Source organism: Staurois parvus, unplaced genomic scaffold (genome assembly GCF_062004578.1).
Source record: "Staurois parvus isolate SC_StPar_1 unplaced genomic scaffold, SC_StPar_1.0 ptg000152l, whole genome shotgun sequence".
Taxonomy (NCBI): domain Eukaryota; kingdom Metazoa; phylum Chordata; class Amphibia; order Anura; family Ranidae; genus Staurois; species Staurois parvus.
Window position 1 is genome coordinate 965,110 of NW_028317948.1, and position 24,553 is coordinate 989,662.

General features: G+C 41.6%; 1 protein-coding gene across 3 annotated transcripts in view; it reads left to right on the forward strand.

Moving 5' to 3' along the window:
• Positions 1 to 24,553, forward strand: part of LDAF1 (lipid droplet assembly factor 1) — a 106,786-nt gene that overhangs the window by 36,417 nt on the left and 45,816 nt on the right. The gene's annotated exons all lie outside the window — the stretch shown is intronic.

Below are 24,553 nucleotides of genomic sequence, written 5' to 3' on the forward strand. Positions count from 1 at the left end.
TTAGATCACGTCAGGAAAACAAGGATTATAATAAAGTTTGTTGCGGAGTCTTGCCCTCTGCTGCTCTGCTGAAATTGACACATGGATTGCAATCATTTCAGGAGGAATTCAGTACACAGTGTACTGAATGCCCCTCCCCCATGTTGTCATAGTTGCCATGGTTACAAGAAAGCAATTTTCAGTTTTATGGCAGTTTGAGATTTTTTTTAACTGGCTGAACATTAAAAAGCAAATGTAATTGTTAATTATATTAACCACTTATTTACCAAGGTATGTTTATAAATGGCATGGTAAAAAGGGGGGTTAAAACAAGCTCACAATTGCTGCAGCTGTGAACATGTTATTGATCTTTACAGCCGGAGAGGGGCTTTAAAATAAAAGTAACTGCCAAATCACTTTTTCAGAGCTCCAAAGGTGTCACCAACCAGTTTAATTAAGAGGATCATTTACCTTTAATTTAAACTGATTTGTTTTGTTGTGGTAGGTTTTATACATTGTATAGCTCTGTCACTTCACAAACAGTAAAAGCAACCCCCAGGCATGTTATATAAAGAAATTTTGCATTTGTTGTATACTTTCTCTTGAAGCATTATTAAACTCTCTGCTACACGTAATGTTCACATTTTTGCTTTGGTACATGTTCTCAAGGGCAGTGTCCAGCTCCCCATTTCCTTTGGCTTATCATTAATTGCTATGTACATTCTAGGGATTCCATATATTATGAAATAGATCAGTACTAGTCTCTTGGACAATTTTTTCAATTATTTTATATATGATTGATATGTGCTCTTTCCATTCTTTGGGTGTGGGTATCATTGGCTTATCCATTATTATTAAACAACAAGTTGAAAAATCTTTGGAATCTCTGGAAAAGTTCCTATTTAAAATATGAAAACAAGCTTTCTCCAGCCATCTTCCAGGACGGCACACCTGAGAGATGACTAGCTCCACCTGACAGGAAACACAATCAAAAATTTACAGAGTTTGAATTCCCCGCCCTTTCCTCCGATCCTCAGTTTCTGATTGTGTTTCCCTGCAGCCTAGGGCTGAAAGGTCCACCCTGGGGGGTGAGCAGCTGAGCCGGAGAGGGCCTCAGAGGAGGAAGAACTGGAGGAGGCTGAGGTTTCTGACCAAATCTCCCTGGATGAGGGGGAAGAATTGGAAGGTGATAGCCAGGCTGGTGAGGAGTCTAGACCAGGTAGACAACTTTTTGAAGTGGATGATATAGGAGCTCCTAAGGGTTATTTATGCCTCACAGGACATCCCAGAACTGCCTATGCAGGCCTCAGCTCAGGATAAGATGTATAGGAGATTGGTGAAGTTGCAAACTAGGGTACTTACCCGTACACCAAACTCTCAAAGATATTGTCTTGAGGTGTTAGAATCCCTGGAAGCGGTCAGTAAGGCAGTCGCCTATTTAGCAGATGCTGCAGTAGAGATGTTCATGAGATCAGCTAAGATGGCAGCTCTTATCAACTCATCTCGGAGGGCGGTGTGGGTTAAGCCCTGGGAGGGCGATTACACATCAAGAGCCCGGCTCTGCGGTCTAACTCTTGAGGGTTCCTTGTTGTTTGGCTCATGGTTGGACCAGGTTTAATCAAGGTCTGCTGAAAAGGGAAAGAATTTTCCCATCAAGACTAAAAAGAATAAGGGTTATAAGTTTTTTTTGAGCCCCTCTTAATCAGTCAACAAAACCTTAGGAAGGAACCTCCCCAATAGGTTGGCCAGTAAGGGGAGACAGAAAGGGAGCTTCCTTTTTTCTGGCTCTAACCCCACCAGTAAGGATCCCCAATGACATGGATCCCAGGGAGCGTGGAAGGCTCTCCAGGTTCCTTCAGCAATGGGGGAAAATTTCAGAGAGCCCATACATCCTGCAGTTGATAAAGGAGGGGTATCCGTTAGAGTTTTCTTCACTCCCCCTCATGCCTTTGCGTTGCCTTATCCCCCGCAGAGACAGGGCAAAGGCAGAGGGTCTCTTGGGAGGATCAGGAGGTAATTGTTCCGGTGCCAATGCGGTTATTCCCACATCTTCATGGTCCCAATGCCTTCAGGGAAATTCCAACTCATCATAAACCTAAAAAGGTTAAACAGGTTTCTGCGGTACAAAACGTTCCGTATGGAGAGTGTTTACAGTGTACGCAAACTTCTAATCAGAGGAGTGTTTATGGCCATGGAGGACCTCAGGGACTCTTGCCATGTTCCTATTGCCCTGAAATACCAAGCCTTCTTACAGTTCGCTTTGTTAACGGAACAGGGGGTCAGTCATTGGCAGTTCTGAGCCCTTCCATTTGGGCTGGCGGCAAGTCAGAGAATCTTTACAAAAGTCCTAGCCGAGGTAGTGGCATATTTACACCTCCAGGGAATTTCACTCATCCCTTACCTAGATGACCTATTAATCTATGAGTTCTTACAGCAACAAATCCCGAGAGATCTGGAGAAAGTGATCCTCACCTTGGAATTGCTGGGGTGGACCATCAATCGGGAAAAGTCCTCATCGACTTCCTCCCAGACCAAGCTGTTCCTGGGGTATGTAGTGGTCTCCAGAGTCCAGAGGCTCTTCTTATCCAAAGAAAATATTGACAAGGTAGTGGGGGCCGCTTCTGGGTTGATAACTGCTCCAGATTGCTCCTGGAGGCACATCATGAGAGTCATAGGGCTCATGACATCCTGTATACCGGCTGTGGAGTGGGTGCAGCTACATTCAGTTGAGCTTCAGTTCTTCCTTCTGTCCTTGTGGGACAGGAAGACTGATTTGCTGGATGAGAGGGTGTCACTCCTGCAGAATATCAAAAACTCACGAAGATGGTGGATAAAGAAAAACCGTGGGCGCAGTGGGACCCAGTGCGGGTAAACACGGATGCAAGCCAGTGGTTCTGGGGAGCTCATCTAGAGGACTGACAAGCTCAGGGCCCTTGAGAGACACACCTAAGGGGGACCTCCTCCAACTTCAGTCAGGTTGTGAAGTCCTTCAGAAACAGGATTGGGGGAAAAGAAGTCCAAATTCTGTCGGACATCATGTCGAGAGTAGCATATCTGAATCATCAGGGGGGCACCAGATCCTAGAAACTCCTGGACCTAGCTCAGGAGGTTCTAGGATGGGCAGAAAGCAGAGTCCTTTCAGTGTCTGTGGTCCACATAAAGGGCTTGGCCAACACGAAAGCACACTTTCTCAGCTGACAGTTAATCCACCAGGGAGAGTGGGAACTCAATCAGGTCTTTTTGCAGTTAAGTATGGTTTTTGGCAACCCAGAATTAGACCTTTTTGCCTGCAGGAAAAACAGGAAAGTGAGTCATTATTTCTCCATGGCCTTGGGAATAAGGGTCCGAGGGTCTGAACACATTAGCGCAGGAATGGACTTCGAGTTGGCATATGCATTCCCCCTCTGGCATTGATTCCGTGAGTGCTACAGAAGTTGAGCCGGTGAAGTTGCAGATTGATCCTGCTAGTTTTGTGGTGGCCAAGAAGAGCCTGGTTTGCCACGTTGAAGAGGTAGTCCATGGCTCCCCCATAGCATCTCCCAGTCAGGAAGGATCTTCTCTTGCAGGGGCCAACACTGCACCCCAATCTGGAGTTTTTTTGGTTAACAGCCTGGCTCTTGAAAGGGAGATCCTTAGGAGAAGAGGGTGAGAAAGTGATAGACCCTCTTCTCCTCAGTAGGAAACAGGTGACTAGAAATATATACGCCAAGGTGTGGGGTGTTTTTGTTAGTTGGTGTCAAAAAAAGCGATTTCTCTTCCCATGGTCCCTGTGATCTTAGTCTTTCTCCAGGTAGGAGTGGATAAAGGAATAGCGGTAAACATCCTAATGGTGCAAGTGGTGGCCTTATTGGTCTATTTGGACAAGAGACTTGCATCAGAGCCCCTAGTTAAGAGGGTTTTTGGGGCCAGGGAAAGAGTGAACCCTATTAATATTTTTAGTTTTCCGGATTGGGATCTAACCCTGGTGTTAGAGGCATTAATCAAGCCACCATTTGAGCCAGTGCCACAGATTTCAGTTAGTATGTTATCTTTTAAGTTAGCCTTCCTGTTAGCCATCACAACAGGCAAAGAGCATAGGCGACCTCCAGAGCCTGACAATCAAGAAATCCTTCCTGGTAGTATTGGAGGACAGGGTAGTACTTAGACAGGATCACCTTTTACTTGTCCACGGTGGTCTCTTGATTCCACAGGACACAAGAGATTGTCCTACCATCTTTTTGCCAAAACCCTAAGAATGAAAGGGAAAAACGTTTTTATTTTTTAGATGTCAGAATGGGTGTTGCTGACATATTTAGATCAAGGAAAGTGTCTTCAAACAGTTGAGTCTTTTGATTTTGCTTAGCGGCCCAGGGAGGGGTCAGCAAGCATCTAAACCAACAATAGCTAGATGGATCAGACAAGCCATCTCCTTAGCTTATGAGCAATCAGGGGTCTCAGTTCCTTTACATCTGAGGGCTCACTCTACTAGATCGCTGGCGACCTCTTGGGCAGGGAGGGCTGGAGCATCGATTGAATACATCTGCAGAGCAGCCACATGGACAAGCCAGAATGCCTTCGTGAGACACTACAGAGTAGAGCTGTTGTCACCACAGGACCTGGTGTTTAGCACAGTGGCTAAATGGTTAGCACTTCCGCCTGGTAGCACTAGGGTCGTTGGTTCGAATCCCAACCATGGCACCACCTGCCTGGAGTTTGCATGTTCTCCCTGTGCATGCGTGGGTTTCCTTTGGGTACTCCGGTTTCCTCCCACACTCCAAAGACATGCTGGTAGGCTAATTGGATCCTGTCTAAATTGTTCCTAGTATGTGTATGTATGAATGTGAGTTAGGGATCTTAGATTGTACACCCCTTGAGGGTTAGGGACTGATGTGAATGTACAATATATATGTGTAAAGCGCTGTGTAAATTGACGGCACTATATAAGTACCTGAAATAAATAAATAATAATAATATTACAGGCAGTAGTCCTGCCCTAAGGTAGGCCTGAGTTCCTTGCTTATCGTCTCAAGTGTGCCGTCCTGGAAGATGATTGGAGAAAAGTACCAGTTGCATATATCGGTAACTGTGTTTCTGGGAAATCTTCCAGGATGGCAGTTCTACTTCCCACTCATATCTGGTGTTGATTAAATTGAGGTAGAATACCTTTCATGCACTGGGGTGTGGGAATACTCTTGCATAAACTGAGGAGGGGAGGAAAGGCCAGGGAATTTAAACTCTGTAAATAAAGGCCCCTTTCACTTGAGGCAGACTCGTTTAGATCAGCAGGGGATCTGTCCGCTATTCCCTTGCTGATCAGAGCAGAGGGGGTAGATGTCCGCTCAGTTTATGCACTTCATGGACTCCCCTGTCTGGACACCCGACTACCATCTGGTCTGATTTGCCTAGATGGAGGGTTATAGATCCCCTTCCGTTTTTGTTTAGCGGACTGGATTGTATTGGAGGTAGGCAGGTGTAAACAGACACAAGTCCATTTACATCCACCAGTCCATACGGGTGAATGAAGGGTCCAATCAGGTCCACCTAAAAAACTGGTAGGTAGACCTGATTGGACCCTTTTATGTGAAAGGGGCCTTAAGGCAAGTAAATCATATGTTTGTAGGTTACCTGGTGTGGGCATCCTCTTTAAATGTATGAGGAGTTTTCTGGAACATATTTGGCTACATCCACCTGAAAAAATACCATCTATGTGTAATTTTATACTGAAGATCCTAAAAGGTAATCTAATGACTGGGGCTATCACATACTGTCATGAAGTGGATTGTCACATACGGTTGGTATTGTGAACCTTCCATGCAGCCTGCACGCAGCATGAAGGTGTGCTCAGGGAGCTCCTCCCTGCAGGCTACAGCTGATCTGGTACAGGAAGACACTAGAGATGAGGAACTTGGAAAACATCAAATAAAGGAATCACTGGAATAGTAGTGGTGCAGAATGTTAAGAGACCCTTACAGCACTGGGGCAGGGTTCACAGGACTACAGGAGCACAGAAGTATTTTAAAGCAGTGGGATACTGAGTTTACAGGAACACAGGGGTCATAGGGGTTTCAGGGAATGCAGGTACTGTTGGGGTACATGAGGAATCTGGGACAGAAAGGATACCTTTTGATATTTTGGTAGGAGAACCCAGTCTGCCTACACCCAAAGTGAAAGTGAAGGCCCTTGGAACAGCTGATTAAGAAAAAAGTCTACGAAATCAACTTGTCTTCTCCACAGCTCCTGAAGGTGGAGTTGGGTCGTGTTACAGATGATTCTCATATTGTAGTTTTCTAACACCAAAGCAGACAGCTACTGGGAACTAAAGACTGATAAGCAAGTAAGTGTTATTGCAGTGCCTATGCATAGGAATCACAGGACAGTATATATAGTTACATAGTTAGTTAGTCCTGCTGAAAAGACAAAAGTCCATCCAGTTCAACCATACAAAAAAAAGTTATAATCCTATACCTACAGTTGATCCAGAGGAAGGCAAAAAAAACCCAGCAAAGCAAGATCCAATTTTCACCTGCTGGGAAAAAAATTCCTTCCTGATCCCCCGAGAGGCAATCTGATATTCCCTGGATCAACTTTACCTATAAATGTTAGTATCCAGTTATATTCTGTGTATCTAAGAAAGAATCCAGGCCTTTTTTGAAGCAATCCACTGAGCTGGCCAGAACCAACTCTTGAGGGAGTCTATTCCACATTTTCACAGCTCTCACTGTGAAGTAACCGTTCTGTGTTTGGAGATTACATTTCTTTTCCTCCAGATGTAAAGCATGCCCCCTTGTCCTCTGTGTTGACCTCAGGGTGAATAGCTCTACACCTAGTTCACTATATGAACCACTGATGTATTTATACATGCTGATCATATCCTCCCTTAATCTCCTCTTCTCAAGAGAGAATAAATTCAGTTCCTCTAATCTTTCCTCATAGCTGATCTCCTCCTGCCTCGTATCAGTTTAGTTGCCCTTCTCTGTACTTTCTCAAGTTCCCCAATGTTCTTTTTGTGAATTGGTGCCCAAAACTGAACTGCATATTCCAGATGAGGTCTTACTAATGATTTGTACAGGGGTAATATGATATCTCTCTCTCTGGAGTCTATACCTCTTTTAATACAAGAGAGAATTTAGCTCGCTTTAGAAACCGCACCTTGGCATTGTATGCCATTATTAAGCTTGTGATCTACCAGAACCCCCAGATCCTTCTCCACCATTGATTCCCCCAGTTGTACTCCCCCTAGTATGTATGATGCATGCATATTCTTAACCCCCAAGTGCATAACCTTACATTTATCAACATTAAATCTCATTTGCCACAGTAGAGCACAGCCCATGCTGGCAGGTGTACTTGGAAATACATAGCCACTGGGAATGGGTAGTAGTGTAGGGATACACACAGGACTACTAGGATTGAGTAGCAATGCAAAGAGACAAACAGGAATCGGTAAGTGCACAGCAACACTGAAATGTATAGGAGATCTCAGTGGTGCAGGGAGTTAAAAGCTGGCAAAGGTACACGAAGGAGACAGACACTAGACTACCGTATATACTCGAGTATAAGCCGAGTTTTTCAGCACATTTTTTGTGCTGAAAAACAGCCCCCTCGGCTTATACTCGAGTCAACGTCTGCAGATGTCTAGCAGGGGGCGCTGCTTCTAAAGCCAGTGCTTCTCAAATAGTGGGGCGCGCCCCCCAGGGGGGGCGTGAGGCTGCGTCAAGGGGGGCGCGTACAGGGGTGGACAGAGGGCTGCTGTCTCTTACCTGGCTCCCACTATGATCCATCCAGGAAGCGCTGCTCCTTCCGTCACTCCGGCCACTCCCTCACTCCTGCCGCTCGGCTCCGCCTCCTCACCGGTGATTGGCCGCCAGAACTGTAGCTCAGGAAAGGTACACAGGCGGCCAATCACGGGCGAGGAGGCGGAGCCGAGCGGACCCACGAAAATCGAGTGAGGGAAAAGCCGGTAAGTGTGCAGTGCAGAGGTGCTGCTGCAACCACATATGCTGGCTGCAGCAGCACCATACTGCAACAGGGGTCAGCAAGTGTCATTGGTGTCAGTGGGAGGAATAGTGCCGCATCATTGGTGTCACTGATACTAATGATGGGGCATTATTCCTCCCACTGACACCAATGATGGGGCACTATTCCTCCCACTGACACCAATGATGGGGCACTATTCCTCCCACTGATACTAATGATGGGGCATTATTCCTCCCAATGACACCAGCGATGGGGCACTATTCCTCCCAGTGATATTAATGATGGGGCACTATTCCTCCCACTGACACCAATGATGGGGCACTATTCCTCCCACTGACACCAATGATGGGGCACTATTCCTCCCACTGACACCAATGATGGGGCACTATTCCTCCCACTGACACCAATGATGGGGCACTATTCCTCCCACTGACACCAATGATGGGGCACTATTCCTCCCACTGATACCAATGATGGGGCACTATTCCTCCCACTGACACCAATGATGGGGCACTATTCCTCCCACTGATACTAATGATGGGGCTTATACTCGAGTCAATAGTTTTTCCTAGGTTTTTGTGGTAAAATTAGGTACCTCGGCTTATATTCGGGTCGGCTTATACTCGAGTATATACGGTATATACAGTATGCAAGCAGGAACACACTGAGAGTCACTAGGGATAGGCTGAAATATATTGGGAATACCAGTTTTTACACTGGAAGGCACTGGGAGATGCAGACAGACACTAGGAATAAGGGGGATATGGCTACAGGAACTCTATGAATTTCAGAGTCACTAGGAGTCCCTCAGAATGTAAATAGAATACTAGGAGTATAGGGGTCACTTAGAATCTTCTCAGAAAGCCAGGAAAACAAGTAGTCATGGGGTCACTCGAAATTGTCTTGGAAAGTCAGGGATGCTAGAAAGTCCTGGGGGTAACATTAGGAATCCTTTCCGCTAGGATACACAAGTAGAGACTACACATTTTTTCAGAAATACAAAATTATTGGGGGACCTGGCACTAGGAAAACTAGCTTGTTGCTCTGGTAATACCTGTGGGAATCAGTCCAGCTTAAATAAAAAGGGATATGACCTGGCTGGGAGTGTAACTAAATGAATCCACACAGGTGGTTAACCAATCTTGAACACAAGTTGTGTATAATAACAGGTAACAGCAGAACTCCGCAAATTAAAGCTATGGAAATACATGTGCCAACATGCATGTTGGTCTTACGGAATAAAAGTGACATATTAGCAGCAAAGCTGCAGATATGTGGTACTTCGTGAAATTAGATTTTAAATTTAATATCACTCTCCTTTTTCTTTTTCATTTAGTGGAACATCTATATTTAAGTTCCATTCCTATATTTCTAATTGTTTGATGTTTTAAGAGTATACTGTATATTTTGGATAATATTTTGTTAGATTTGGGCTTTTGGGCTTCTATAATAATTCTTTGAATCCTATATATTCTGAGGAACATTTTCATTGAGATTTGGAAAAAATGGTAAATACATATTGGAGTGCTGATCAGCAGGTTTAGGATTTCAGATAATATATATTTTTTCTGACATTATTTTTTCTTTCCATAAAATTAAATGATTGCACCAATTATTGAAAAGGTTTCCTATCTCTTTCATCTGTTTCAGGTTACATATATCTTTTATGGAGTTAGCGATCATGATCCCTACGTATTTCATATTTCTCTTTAGTAGAGACTATATTTAACAGCTCTGACTTTATATAATTGAGTTTGAACTCTGACACAGTACCAAAACTCTTAATTCTTATACGATATTCGGAAGAGAGAACAAGGGGTTCTATGACAAAAAAATCAGAAAGTAAGAATGCTGTGATCTTGTGGCTGATGTATGAAAGGAGAACATGTTCAGTTTGCTAGGGAATTTTCATTTATCTATAGAATTTCTATCTTCTCCATTTTTCCCGTGATTGGGTATACTTTGCAAAGTGAATTTTCACCATATTCACCAAGATGTAAAAACTCTCTTTTAAAGTGCAAATTCCCTTGCAAAATAAACACGCTAAATCAAATCCTTTATACAATATTTCTTGCTGCCATTTGTGAGACCTCTGTTGAATCTATTGGTTCTTAGTTTGTATAAAAGAATTTCTAACATAAGGATAAAATGGGCTGTAGATAGCTGAAAACATTACATAGTTACACAGTTAGTCTGGTTGAAAAAAAACACAAGTCCATTTAATTTAACCAATAAAAGGAGAAAAAAAAAGAAAATTTATACAGTCCTGTACCCACAGTTGATCCCAAGGAAGGCAAAAATCCCCAATTAAAGCTTGATCCTATTTGCTTTAGCAGAGGAAAAAATTCCTTCCTGTTTGATCAAAAGGCAATCAGATATTCCCTGGATCACCTTTGCCTATAAATATTAGTATTCAGTTATATTGTGTACATTTAGGAAAGAAACCAGGCCAGTTTCTAAAACAATCTACTGAGTTAGGTAGAACCAGCTCTTGAGGGAATCTATTACACATTTTCACCGCTCTTACTGTAAAGAAGCCTTTCCATATTTAGCGTATAAATCTCTTTTCCGCCAGACGTAAAGAGTGCCCCCTTGTCCTCTGTGATGACCTTAAAGCGAATAACTCTACACCAAGATCTCTATATGGACCACCTATGTATTTTTACATGTTGATCATATACCCCCATTAATCTACTCTTCTCAAGAGAGAATAAATTCAGTTCCTGAGCTAAGTTCCTCCATATCTTCTATCAGTTTGGTTGCCCTTCTCTGCACTTTCTCCAGTTCCCCGATATCATTTTTGTAAATTGGTGCCCAAGACTGAACTGCATATTCCAGATGAGGTCTTACTAATGATTTGTACAGGGGTAAAATGATATCTCTCTCGCTGGAGTTCATACCTCTCCTAATACAAGAAAGGAGTTTGCTCACTTTAGAAACCGCAGCTTGGTATTGCATGCTATTATTAAGCTTATGATCTACCAGAACTCCCAGATCCTTCTCCACTACTGATTCCCCCAGTTGTACTCCTACTAGTATGTATGATACGTGCATATCCTTAGCCCACAAGTGCATAACCTTACATTTATCAACAGTAAACCTCATTTGCCACATAGTTGCCCAATTAAACAGTGCATTGAAGTCGGCTTATAAGTTGTCAAGTTCTGTTTTGTATTGCAAAAAATTTGGAAAGGGATCCCTTTATTGTGATTTTAGCACTTGGGTGGGTGTGCAGGGCCATTATTTGTTCAATAAAAATAGGAGAAAAATGTAATCGTTTGAGAGTTCTGTTTTGGAAATGTCCAATTTATACAATCCAAATGCTTTTTCTGCATCTGTGGTTAGTAAGAATTATTCTATTGTTTTGTTTTTTGCTCATTTTAGAAGACTTAGTCTTAGTCAAGTTGCCTTTGCTTTGTTTATTTTAAATTAATCCTGATTGATCAGGTTTCATAATGGTGCTCCCACATTTATTAGTTCAAATGTGAATGAATAATGAAGGGGGGGTTCATCATGCGTGGCACTAAAAAGTTTGGTGGCTTAAGAACCTAGCTCTGCTCCCAGGTATAAATATTCTCCCTCCTAAATAAGGATTAGACTACCCAAAAGCAACTATTTCCAAGGAGGTCAGCCCCTGGCCAACACCACAAAGCTGAAAATGGAGAAATACTCAGCATTTGTCACTCGTAGTCCTCAACCTTCCCTCCACTTTTGTACCTCATTCAAAATGACCACTCCATGGAGCTAGAAACCTGTTTAGCTGACCTCCATTCTAATATTTCTGCTTCAGTTAGAGATGCCTTTACTGTGGCCTTGGTGGATGCTTGTGCAGACATTACAGGCATGCGTAACTGTATTATAAATGTATAGTACCAAGTTGATGGCAACCATATGCCTTAGGTGGAAAACCTTTGCCTCCACAATACTTTTTTTTTTTTTAACGGTTGCATTTATTGAAGATGTACAGTGGTACAGACAAACAGTGCTTCCACCCACCCAGCCCAGATTTGATCAAATTGCTGGACAATTGCGGATTATGTACATAAGCTTATAGAGAGGAAGAGCACCAATAATTGCTGCCTTCCAACCAGAGACCATGGGTGGGGTTGGCAGCTTCCATCTCAACAAAATTTCTCGTCTAGCGTAATAAGTAGAGAAGAAGACAAAGCGCTTACTATGCTTAGGTGCCTCCACAAGACCCGACAGCAGTATCAGCGGGTCCATAGGAACAGACAGGTTACCAACTGCGTTGATAGTGTGCAATACCCCAGTCCAAAAGGGATGCAGCCTCAAACATAACCAAAACATATGGTTAAACGTGCCCTAGGCCATATCACAGCGGGAACATGCCGCCATTCTGCCAGGATAAACTGTATCCAGTCGCTGAGTAGTATAGTATACTCTATGGATAAATTTCAATTGTATAAAGTGATCTCTGGCAGAGCTCATAGTAGGGAGAGGCAGTCCTCCCAGTTGTCTTCCTTGTGCCATTTACTTATAGAGTGACTCCATTCTAGGGGTAGTCAGAGGGGATAGCAAGGAGTGGATAGAGGACAAAGGTTTAGGCAGGTCTTCCTCTATCAACAAACTTTCCATAGAGTCAGTCTGTATAGTAGAGGAAGACAGTAATTGAGCAGCAATCGCATGGCACAATTTTAGAAACTGGAAAAACATCCAGTTAGGCATGGCGTAAGCATGTTTGAGCTCGTCGAAGGAGAGAAAGACACCCCGAGGCATGATGTGTAGCAATTTCTTAATGCCATACCAAGCCCACACAGCAGGATCCAGCACCGTGAGCAGATGAGGAAGTGGTTTTTATGCCCTATTGAACCCTAGCCATCCTCCATACTGTCAGGGTCAGCTGCATAGGGGTAGTGATGGCCGGGTTATATTTCAGGCCCCTATATACAAGGTTACTGAGCTCTGCATAGGAGCCCAGTATAGCCGCTTCCAGGATCACTGCCACATTGTCCCTAGGCTGGGAGAACCACCAGTGCATCGTAACTAAGACAGCCGCTCAGTAGTAAAGTAGGAGCTTAGGCAGTGCCAGGCCACCACAATTTATTGGTAGTTGTAATGTAGTTTGGGAGAGACTAGGAGTTCCCTCAGCCCAGAGAAACACAAAGACAATACCATCCACACGACGGAAAAAGGATTGTGGAATCTGCAGAGGAGTTTGTCGAAAAAAATTGAGACATTTAGGTTAAAAAAATAATTTAAAAAAGATTTATGTGGCCAATGGTGCTAATAGGTAGAGAAGATCAGGCACTACATTTAGACTGCAGATGTTGCAAAAGGGGAAGCAGATTGTCTGTAACATATTTAGGTCGCACTGAACCACCACACCTAAATATTTAAATTTGGAGACCAATTTTATAGGGACAAAAGGAATGAGAGGTAGGGTTCCCGATACAAGAAGGAATAATATTGATTTTTCCCAGTTTATGCACACTCCAGAATAATGCCCGAAGCGATTGATAATGCCAAGTGCCACTTTAAGCGACAGATCACAGTCCTCCAGGTGTAAAAGAGTGTCGTCTGCGTACAGGGAAACCTGGTCTTCCCATTCACCCACAGGAAGCCCTCGCAAGGTCTTAGAGGAGCAGATCAGACAGGCCAAGGGCTCGATTGCCAGAGCAATGAGACTAGGCAAAAGGGGACAGCCCTGTCGAGTGCCTCTGTGGAGAGCAAAAGGGGGAGATAAAGCATTATTAGTATGGACTCTCGCATATGGTGAGTTGTAAAGGCACTTAACCTATGAGATGAAATCGGGGCCAAATCCGAAACACCGAAGAGCCTCCCACAGGTGTTCCCATTTGAATCAAAGGCCTTTTCAGCGTCAAGGGATAGCACGACACCTGGGCTGTCTTTGGTACTGGCAACAGCCAGTAATGTATTTGTAATATATTTCAGTTTGAAAAATGAATATGAACATGAATTTGAAAATTAATTCGAATTCAAAATAGAAACATATTGCATTTAATACAGTAAGGAAATAAAAGTGAAAAAAGATGATGATTCCTACTTAAGCTGCTTTTACACTGCTCCGTTGCAAAAACGCATCAAAAAAGGCATATGCATTTTTGCTGCATTTTGTGCCGCATTGTTGCTGTGGTGCTTTCTGTTTTTGATGCATTTTTGCCTAGTTTATTTTGCGTTCTTCCCCTGGACACAGCACTTTCCACAGATGCATTGTGTTTTTTGATGCCTTTTTGCTGCTGTTGCTATTCATTTCAATGGAGAGGTGTGTTTTTGGTTCATTTTTTTTTCCACAGCAAACATGCACCAAAAATGCAACAAGCAGAACTTTTAAGGGGCTTTTCACACTTATCAGTTTTTGATTAGTTTTCAGTCACAAAAGTGGAAAACAAATGCATGAAAAATGCATACCTTTAAGCCCTATGCTGGCTGTTACGTTTCAGTTGCATTTTTAAAAGTCCCGCTTGCTGTATTTTTGGAGCATGTTTGGTGCAGTATAAAAACAGTACCAAAAATGCACCTCTTTATTGAAATGAGTGGAAAATGTGGCAACAGTGCAATGCACCTGTGGGCAGTGCTTTGTGCAGTCACATGTCCAGGAGAAAAATCCAATGCAAGTGCATCAAAAACAAAATGCACCACGACAAAAACGCAAAGCTTACCATAGTTCCCTGTCCTCTCATAGGGTTCATGTACACAGCAGAATAGAATAGATTAGATTACACTACACTATAGTAGAATAGTATAAAATAGAATTGAAAGGAATAGAATAGAGAAGAATTGAATATATTAGAATACAATAGAATAAAAAATTAGAAAATAATACAATATAATAGAATAGAACAAATTAGAATAAAACTGATTAGAATAAAATAGAATAAAAGAACAAATACAGCTGTTTTCCAAAATTCAAATCATTTTCAAATCGATTAAAAAATAACAACTACCAACTATACTAAACAAATCCAAATCTACAAATCTAATTCCGAAAGCGAACGTAACGAATATGGTACAACAAAATTATTAATGAGTTAAAACGAAACGAATGTGTCTGTCATGCACATCACTACATCTGTCGGGGTGATCAGATGAAAAGAAAGAGTCTGAAACAAAGGAAACTAATGCAACCACCACATCTAAGGACTGGTAAGCTACAATATAGCAATTGTTTTGGGGGTTTAGATATGAGTTTGTGTGATTTTAGTGGTGATGCAAATATGAATATGGAAGGTGGGGACAATACTCTGTAGCTTCATCATCTAGAAATTCCTAGATAGATACTGTAGATAGATATTGAGGGCAGGTGGTTACACCACCCACATACACTGATGCAAACATTCACCTTTTGTTTGTTTTTTCTTTAGCGTCCATGAAGGTTAAGAAAGAGAAACTTATCTTGAACAAACTGCAATTTTTTTTTTTTTTTGCTCAGATCAGTCAATTAAAACAGGATTAGTTGTGGTAGATTTTAAGCATTTTTATTCTTTAGGCTAGGTTCACACTTGTGCAGTTTGAGTTTGATCTGTTTCTGCAGTGCGTTTTGCATTATGCCTTTGCCCATTCGTTTTTACTGCATTTTTGATGCATTTTGCGGGGGAGGCTATTTTTTAATTTTTGTTCTTGTTCCTAGGCAGATTTAAAACTCACATTGCATCAAAAACACAGCAAGAATGCACTACATGCTTTTCTGCAGTGTTTCCATTGAAGTCTGTAGAACCAAAAAAACAACCTTTTTGCTTTTAAAAAAGTCCCTGACCCTTTCCAAAAACGCACTGAGTGAAAACGTGGAGGTGTGAACGTGTCCCATAGGAAATCATGTTAAATGGACTGTAGTGCGTTTCTGCACAATGCTATGGAAAACGCTTAGTTGTGAACCTAGGGTTACTATAGCTTCTGATATTGATGGAATCATATGAACACAAAGTATTTTTTTTTTACATTTTGTGATCAATTCATGAACAGTGTAGACTGGAATAGTTCAAATGTTTTTGAATGATGATAGGTGAGGTGGTTGCAGTCATCTTTAGTGATATTGTAATGCTGCATGTCGTGCGCATGTAAAAATGGCTGGCGTACATTCAAGCACATGTGCATAGAGTGCTTAGGTAATTGGATTTGATGAATTTGCTGTAGCTTTCACTGTATGTATGCTGTACTGGTGTTGGCCCATAGTAAATACTGTGTGGTTGTGACAATATCATACCTCCCAACTTTTTGAGATGAGGGACACCTTGTAGCAAAAGTATGTAGACAAAAGACACACCCCCTGCCACGCCTGTAAGGGGAGATATATACAAGAAAAAATGGTTTTTTAAATCCACAAGTGCTTTTTTTTTTTACCACTACTATTCCTTTTACTTGCTTTTGAAATTTATGAATGCAGCAATTTAGAAATTGGATGAAAGGTTTAGCACTGGGAAACACTTTTTGAAAGATAAAAATGAATTTTATTACAACTTTATGGATGAGACCAAAATGAAGGACTTATGAGGAGGGATGAGGGATAGATGAACTTTGTTCCAAATCAGGCACAGTCCCTCGAAAGAGAACATGTTTTCGTTGCTGCAAATTGTGACAAAAATGCATCAAAAACACACTACCTGCATTTCAGAAGCATCTCCATTAACCACCTCCCGCCCGCCATATAGTCCAATGACGGGCGCAAGGTGGTTCTCTTGTTCTGATAAGACGTCATATGACATCCTGCCATTCTCACCGCGCATGCGCGGCAATTGGCGGTGCTCTGTGTCCCTCGGACACAGCGGATCACCGATTCACGGAAAGAGCCGAAGATGTCGGCCCGGTCATGTGATCAGCTGTGTCCAATCACAGCTGATCACATGTAAACAGGGAAATGACGGTTATCGGCATTTCTGTCCTCTCGAGCTGTCACGTTGACAGCTCGTGAGGAGAAGAGAGCTGGTAATCTGCTTTCCGCGGAGGGGACATGTACACTGATCATCAGGGCACTGATGATCAGTGTGCCCTGATGATCAGTGTGGCCCCAGAAGTGCCAGCTGAACAGTGACACGTGCCAGTGCCCATCAGTGCCACAATGCCACATATCAGTGCCTACCAGTGCACATCAATGCCACAAATTAGTGTCCATCTGAGCTGCCCTTCAGTGTCACCCATCAGTGCCAGTCAGTGCCACCTATCAGTGCCATATATCAGTGCTATATATCAGTGCTGCCTTTCAATGCCCATCAGTGATGCCTGTCAATGCCCATCAGTGCCACCTACCAGTGCCTCCTCATCAGTGCCCATCAGTGCCACCTATCAGTGTCCATCAGTGCATCTTATCAGTGCCCATCACTACAGCCTCATTAGCGTACATCAGTGAAGGAGAAAAATCACTTATTTACAAAATTGTATAACAAAAACTAAGAAAAAACTTTTTTTTTTCAAAATTTTCAGTGGTTTTTGGTTTGTTTAAGAGAAAATAAAAAACCCAGAGGTGATTAAATACCACCAAAATAAAGCTCTATCTGTCACAAAAAAATGATAAAAATTTCATATGGGTACAGTGTTGCATGACCGCGCAATTGTCATTCAAAGTGTGACAGCACTGAGAACTGGAAATTGGCCTGAGCAGGAAGGGGGTATAAGTGCCCTGTAGGCTAGTGGTTAAACACCATTGTAGCAAAAACCAAAAACACTGCTTTTTGCATTTTAAAAAAAGTCCCTGACCCTTTCCAAAAATGCAGCTGCTCAAAAAAGCATAGATGTGAATGTTTTCCATTGGAAACTATGTTAAATGGACTGTAGTGCGTTTCTGCAAAAAAGAACTAAAAACTCATTGGTGTGAACCATGCCTCAGTGGACTTTCTTTATTCTGTACATAACCACTGTCTGTATTTTTCGATCTCCTGATCTTGCATTCTAAACTAGTTTTCAAGTATTTCTCTCTCAGGATAAACCATAGAAAATTGTATTCTGAGAACTGCAATATGATGTGGAAGAACAATTGCAGTAAACGGGGTTATAGCCACAGTAGAGAATGTTTGCTATTATCTGTACTACTGATAGCTGTGGAAACAAAGATGACAATTCTCAGAATATATTTCCATATAAAATGTTTTTTTTTCTTTTATAATCTATACCTATCCATTACAATATCACTAGATGCATCAATATACTGTACATATTTAATATGTCTTATGATTCTGATTATTAATCATATTTATATCTCTATTTAAACTTTTCTATTGCTGATAAGTAGAGATGTAAAGACCTGGAAAAAAACACGAAAAATTGGGGAAAAAAAGTTTTTTTTTTCCCAGTTTTTTTCAAACCCATTTTTTTTAGGAAAAAAATAAAAAAAAAAGATGTGTGGAATATGTTCTTTTAAAATAATAAGTAATATATCTGACATGTTATTCAAACTATATTATTATTATACAGGATTTATATAGCGCCAACAGTTTGCTCAGCGCTTTACAATATATATAACATGAAGACCTGTTTGAAAGATTTCTGAGACTTTATGTAAAGTCTTACATTATTACAAGTTCTCTTAGCTGAAGACAAGCAAATCCTGGTATATAATTCAACTAACACTGTACTTCTCAATGCAGTTCTCAAACAAGAGTAATCTGCATTTCTTGAACTAGGGGGCACTGTAGGGGAAAGGCTCCAGTTTAGTTTGCTTGTGGCCTCCATCTTGTACCTCCCACAGCTGGGTGAATGTTGGGATACAATAGATCACAGGTGTCAAACACAAGGCCCACGGGCCAAATCCAGCCCTCCAGGCTATTCATGTGGCCTTGCACCTCTCCTGCAGGTACCCTCTTGTTTCCACCCCCACCTTGTCTTATCAGGCAGCAGCAGAGAGGAGAATAGAACTCTGCCAAATCCTGCACCTCTCAGTGCAGCTGTAGCACCCCCTCATCTCTGCCTCCCCTGGTTTTAGCATTCAGCAGACTATGGTAACTGACTCCACTCCTCCTCTGGTCCTCCTCCAGACCCTGCACTTTCTGCTTTCCAGCTTTTCCCCCAAAGGGGGTGCACGGTGATGTTACGGAGGGTGTGGGATTCTTGACATCTGATATAATGGGGGGTGGAGTGCTCTGGATATCTAGTCTTACAGATACAACCGGCCCTTTGAGGGCAACCATAATGCTGATATGGCCCGTGATGAAATGAAGTTTGACAACCCTGCAATAGATGATAGCTTCTGCCCTCTCAGGCTAATTGACATGTAATAGGGTACATTTTGTCTGACAAATTGGTTTCTTTTTTAACCTTTAAATTATTCCTGTTAATGTTCTCTACAATCACAGCATAGTGCTAACCTATAGCCTGGTCAGTAAATAGTTTTTTCTTATCCTCCTCTAAAATGGTGAGACCAACTGGGAACATTTCCACAGTGCAATTTCCGCTGCGCGCAAAGCTGCAATTTGCAAATATTGTGAGAAGAAATATTCTTTTCCAAATGCTACAAGGATGAGAAAACACATCCTTGCATGCAGAGATGTCCTAAGGACATTAAAAAATAATTTATGAAACTAAATGATGAGGACCAGAATGAAAGTGCAAGTAACTTTTCCCTCCAGAGTTCTCATTTCAAAAATACTCTTTCTGTTGCTTCGGGATCATCACATCACGTGTTTCCTCACCAACAGCATCTTCAAGGAAGGAAACTGCTGCCTCCCAAAAATACACAATCCCTTTATTCATAGATAAGGACACCTGAAAATCAGAAAAACATTGATCAAGCTATTGCAAGACCAATATATGCTTTTGGATTAGCATTGTCAATAACTGAAAATACATATTGGCAGGAAGCTTTTAAATTATTATGAGGAAAAAGGAGATGATTACATGTTCTCATGTATAGTTTAAATGTTCTTAAAGCAGAGTTCCACTCACTCTGTAAAAAAATAAGTCAGCAGCTACAAAAACTGTAGCTGCTGACTTTTAAAAAACAGCCACTCACCTGTTCCACGATCCCGCATTGCCCCCACCGCAGCCCCTTTCACCAGCCGTCCTGTATTCCAGGCGCCGGCATCTTCAGTGTGGGAACTTGGCTGTGACAGCTTGCGTGAGTAGCGCCCCGTCGTCTTCTGGGACCTGTCATGTGTCCCACAAGACTTTGGGGAGGGAGGGTAGGAGGACAACTTCCGCTTCCAATCGCCTAGGCGATCGCAGTGGGAGTAGGTACCTGTCAAATTCGGGTACCCGTTCTCCGCCCACTCCCCAACGGTGCCAATCCTTAATGAAGAGCGGGGGACCAATCTTTAAAGCGGAACTTCCCCTTTTGCGTGGAACTCCAGTTTAACATATACAGTCCTTGTCTTTCTCTTTGTAATAAAAAAATAAACAAGTTTAATTTATTTACTAAATTAACTATACTTTTATTGCAAACATTATACTTTTATATTCATTTTTATTGATCTTCACAAAGATTAATAGTACATACATTGTCAGGTATAGCAGGGACACATCCGTTTTACTAAGCCAAACATGGTTAATACAATATAGGTAGTAACCTTTTAACATTGTTTACAACATACCAGGATTGTAGTCGTCCGGCCTACTCAAACAATACATTTGGCATTAAGTTCCTTATAGCTTTAGCCCTGACAGGCAAATTGATTTTAGAAAAATGTATAAAATTTAATATAACTGTTAAACCAAAAATAGAAAAAGGTAAGAACAAACTGCTATGTTTTTTCTTATCATACAGCTTCACTCTAAATGTACTAGGGAAGAGAAATGGTAGTAAGGGTACTATGGATTGTAATGACACTAGAACAAATGAATAGGTTATCTCACTTTTTCCCAAGGAGACCATTGTGCATGAAATATACGTATTTGAGACTGATTATATGCAATACATTTTTTATATTCATATGTTAAATGTTGTTTAACCTCCAATGTGCTTGAGGGCTCATTGGATTTCCAGCGCCTAGTTATAGCTAATCTAGCAGCCATCAATATATGTATAGTTAATAGTCTTAATTGAGTTGGATTGTTATCTATGCCAATACTTAATATTGCAAGTTCTGGAGCAGGTGTAAGGAATAAGCTTGTAATAGAAGTTATCAATCTGTATATACCATTCCAGAAGCTTCTCAGGTGAGGACAAGCCCAAAGCATATGGATTAAAGATCCTACTTGTCCAAATCCTTTCCAACACTTATCATTATTGGATGGATCAAATTTTGCTTTAACATATGGAGTGATATACCATCTAAGGTGGATTTTTTTGAGACATCTCCCATTATGTAAAACATTTAGAGAAGGAGAAATTACTTATTATGGCTTTGTGCCATTGATTTTCCTAAATAGGGTGTTGTAGTATTAATTTTCACTTGATAAGAGGGAGTGATTTGGCGAATGTAGTTTTGTTCTGTAATAAACCATAAATCGTAGATATGCCTTTAATTATTGAGCGAGCGCCATTCCATTATAGCCAGGTTTTAGAGGGTTTAGTTAGAGACGGGGGTGGACGAAGTCTAAAATAAGACTGTAAAGAGGCGTAAAGTAGAAATTATTTGTCGGGAAGCAATAATGAATCTGATAAGTATTACAATGGTTGAATACCTTTTATTATAAATAATGTCTTTAATAAATAGATGTTTCATTGCGGGCCAATGGTTCAAACATAATACTTTTATATACACTGCATTTAACATTCCCAGTGTAACAAAATTACATTCAATTTGTAAAACTATTCTGCACTGAATTATTTTTTTTATTTCAATTCTTTTGAAAATTTAAATTTTTTTCCCCCAAAAAAACAGGGAATTTACTTTTTCCCTTGGCTTCAGAATTTCTAGAAATTTTACATCTCTACTAATAAATGTCAAGATATTTAACATTTTTACATTTCACACCCTGGGACTTTTTTGTGTAGGAACTGCCATCCTTTGTTGTCTGTTTAGAGGGAAAGAAAAACAAATCACAGTAGCCACCTCTTCAGGAGAGCCTGATGGTTCTTCTGTTGCCAGTGGCTGTCTACACCCTGCTTGTCAGTTCCCCTGTCTATATACTAATGAAGAGGATATATGATCAGTGTCATGTCTAGGGAAGCCAAATCCAAGTATAAACAGAGTGCTAGAGTCAGATTTTCTAAGAGTTTGCCAAAATTGTCACAGAGCACACTGGCTCCAGTTTGGCAGCATTCAACAACATAGGGACTCCTCTCGGGAACAGGGAAAGGAGCCCAGAGTTGAGTGTCTACATACAGTACATATGAGGGCGTTCATGTCAAACTGGGACTTTTAATTTTACAGCTATAAAAAGGAATGCCATCATGGCAGTACTACATGCAGTTGTAAGTGGCAAGTGTGCCCTATTACTGATAGGCGGCGCACATGTTGTGGGCCAGTCCAGAGACCGTTATTCAAGATGGCAGACAACAGTGTTAGTGCATGCATAGAACAGCATGTGGTGATGAAGTTTCTTGTGAGTGAAGATGTAAAACCCAAGGATATCTACAGAAGACTTCAAGTACAGTACGGTGATGAGACGCTCAGCCACAGTAAGACATTTGTATGGTGGAAACATTTCAAAGATGCCATACGTCCTTCAGTGATGATCCCAGCTATGGTGGTACCCAGACCACAGCAGTCATTCCTATGAACATTCAGCACGTGGAACGCCTGATCCTGGATAGTTGACGTATAACCTGTTGTGAAATTGCACAAGAGAGGAATCTTTCTGTGGGAACGGTGAACACAATCATTCACAAAGTGAAGCAGGCTGTCCTAGGATGTTTCAAGCGTACTGACAAATATTTCTAGCTTTCAATTAGTTAAATTCTGGGATAAGTGTATAAATGTAGTAGAGTATGTCAAAAAATAAATGCAGTTTCTGCTCCTTGAAATTTGTTCTTTCAAGTCTTTTGTTACATTTACTGACATTGGCTTGACATGCCCTCCTGAAATAATTCCAAGCAGTAAATCACAGTGCAGATCTACAGTTGCAAGAAAAAGTATGTGAACCCCTTGGGATTACGTGGAGTTTTGCATGAATTGGGCATAAAATGTGCTCTGAACGTCATCTAAGTCACAACAATAGAAGAACACAGTCTGCTGAACATAATACTACACAAACATTAGATGTTGCCATGGTTTAATTGCACATAACATGTAAACATTCACAGTGCAGGGAGGAAAAAGTATGTGAGGCCCTAGCTTAATGATTTCTCCCAGAGCTAATTGGAGCCAGGAGTGAGCCAACCTTGACTCCAATCAGTGTGATGATATTGGATGTGTTGCTGACAGCTGTCCTGCCCTTAAAAAACACACGCCTGTTTTGGGTTTACTGGTTTCAAGAAGCACTGTCTGATGTGAACCATGCCTCGCAGAAAAGAGCTCTCAGAAGACCTACGATCAAAAATTGTTGACTTGCATGAAGCTGGAAAGGGTTACAAAAGTATCTCCAAAATCCTTGATGTTCGTGTGTCCACGGTAAGACAGATTGTCTACAAATGGAGAAAGTTTAGCACTGTTGCTACTCTCCCTAGGCGTGGTCGTCCTGTAAAAATAACTGCAAGAGCACAGTGCAAAATGCTGCATGAGGTAAAGAAGAATCCCAGAGTGTCAGCTAAAGACCTACAGAAATCTCTGGCACATGCTAACATTTTTGTTGACACATCTACAATAAGGAAAACATTAAACAAGAATGGAGTACATGGGAGGACACCACGGAGGAAGCCATTGCTGTCCAAAAAGAATATTGCAGCACGTTTAAAGTTTGCAAAAGAGCACCTGGATGTTCCACAGCACTACTGGCAAAATATACTGTGGACAGATGAAACCAAGATTGAGTTGTTTGGGAAGAACACACAACACTATGTGTGGAGAAAAAAAGGCACAGCACACCAACATCAAAACCTCATCCCCACTGTAAAACATTGTGGAGGGAGCATCATGGTTTGGGGCTGCTTTGCTGCCTCAGGGCCTACACGGATTGTTGTCATTGATGGGAAAATGAATTCTAGAGTTTATCAAGACAATTTTCAGGAAAACGTACGACCATCTGTCCGCCAACTGAAGCTCTGCAGAGGATGGGTGATGCAACAGGACAATGACCCAAAGCATACAAGTAATTCAACAAAACAATGGCTGCAACAGCACAGAATACGCCTTCTGGAGTGGCCCAGTCAGAGTCCTGACCTCATCCCGATTGAAATGCTGTGGCATGACCTTAAGAGAGGGATTCACACCAGACATCCCAAGAATATTGCTACACTGAAACAGTTTTGTGAAGAGGAGTGGTCCAAAATTACTCCAGATCGTTTTGCAGGTCTGATCTGCAACTACAGGAAACGTTTGGTTGAGGTTATTGCTGCCAAAGGAGGGTCAACCAGTTATTAAGTCCAAAGGTTCACATACTTTTTCCTCCCTGCACTGTGAATGTTTACATGTTATGTGCAATTAAACCATGGCAACATCTAATGTTTGTGTAGTTTTATGTTCAGCAGACTGTGTTCTTCTATTGTTGTGACATAGATGACGTTCAGAGCACATTTTATGCCCAATTCATGCAAAACTCCACGTCATCCCAAGGGGTTCACATACTTTTTCTTGCAACTGTATTTGGTATCTGCTTACCTGAGTTGATTTAAGCACGGTCAACAGATCTAAGCCCTGATGATGGGAGAATGTGTTTGGCCCCTGAAACATGT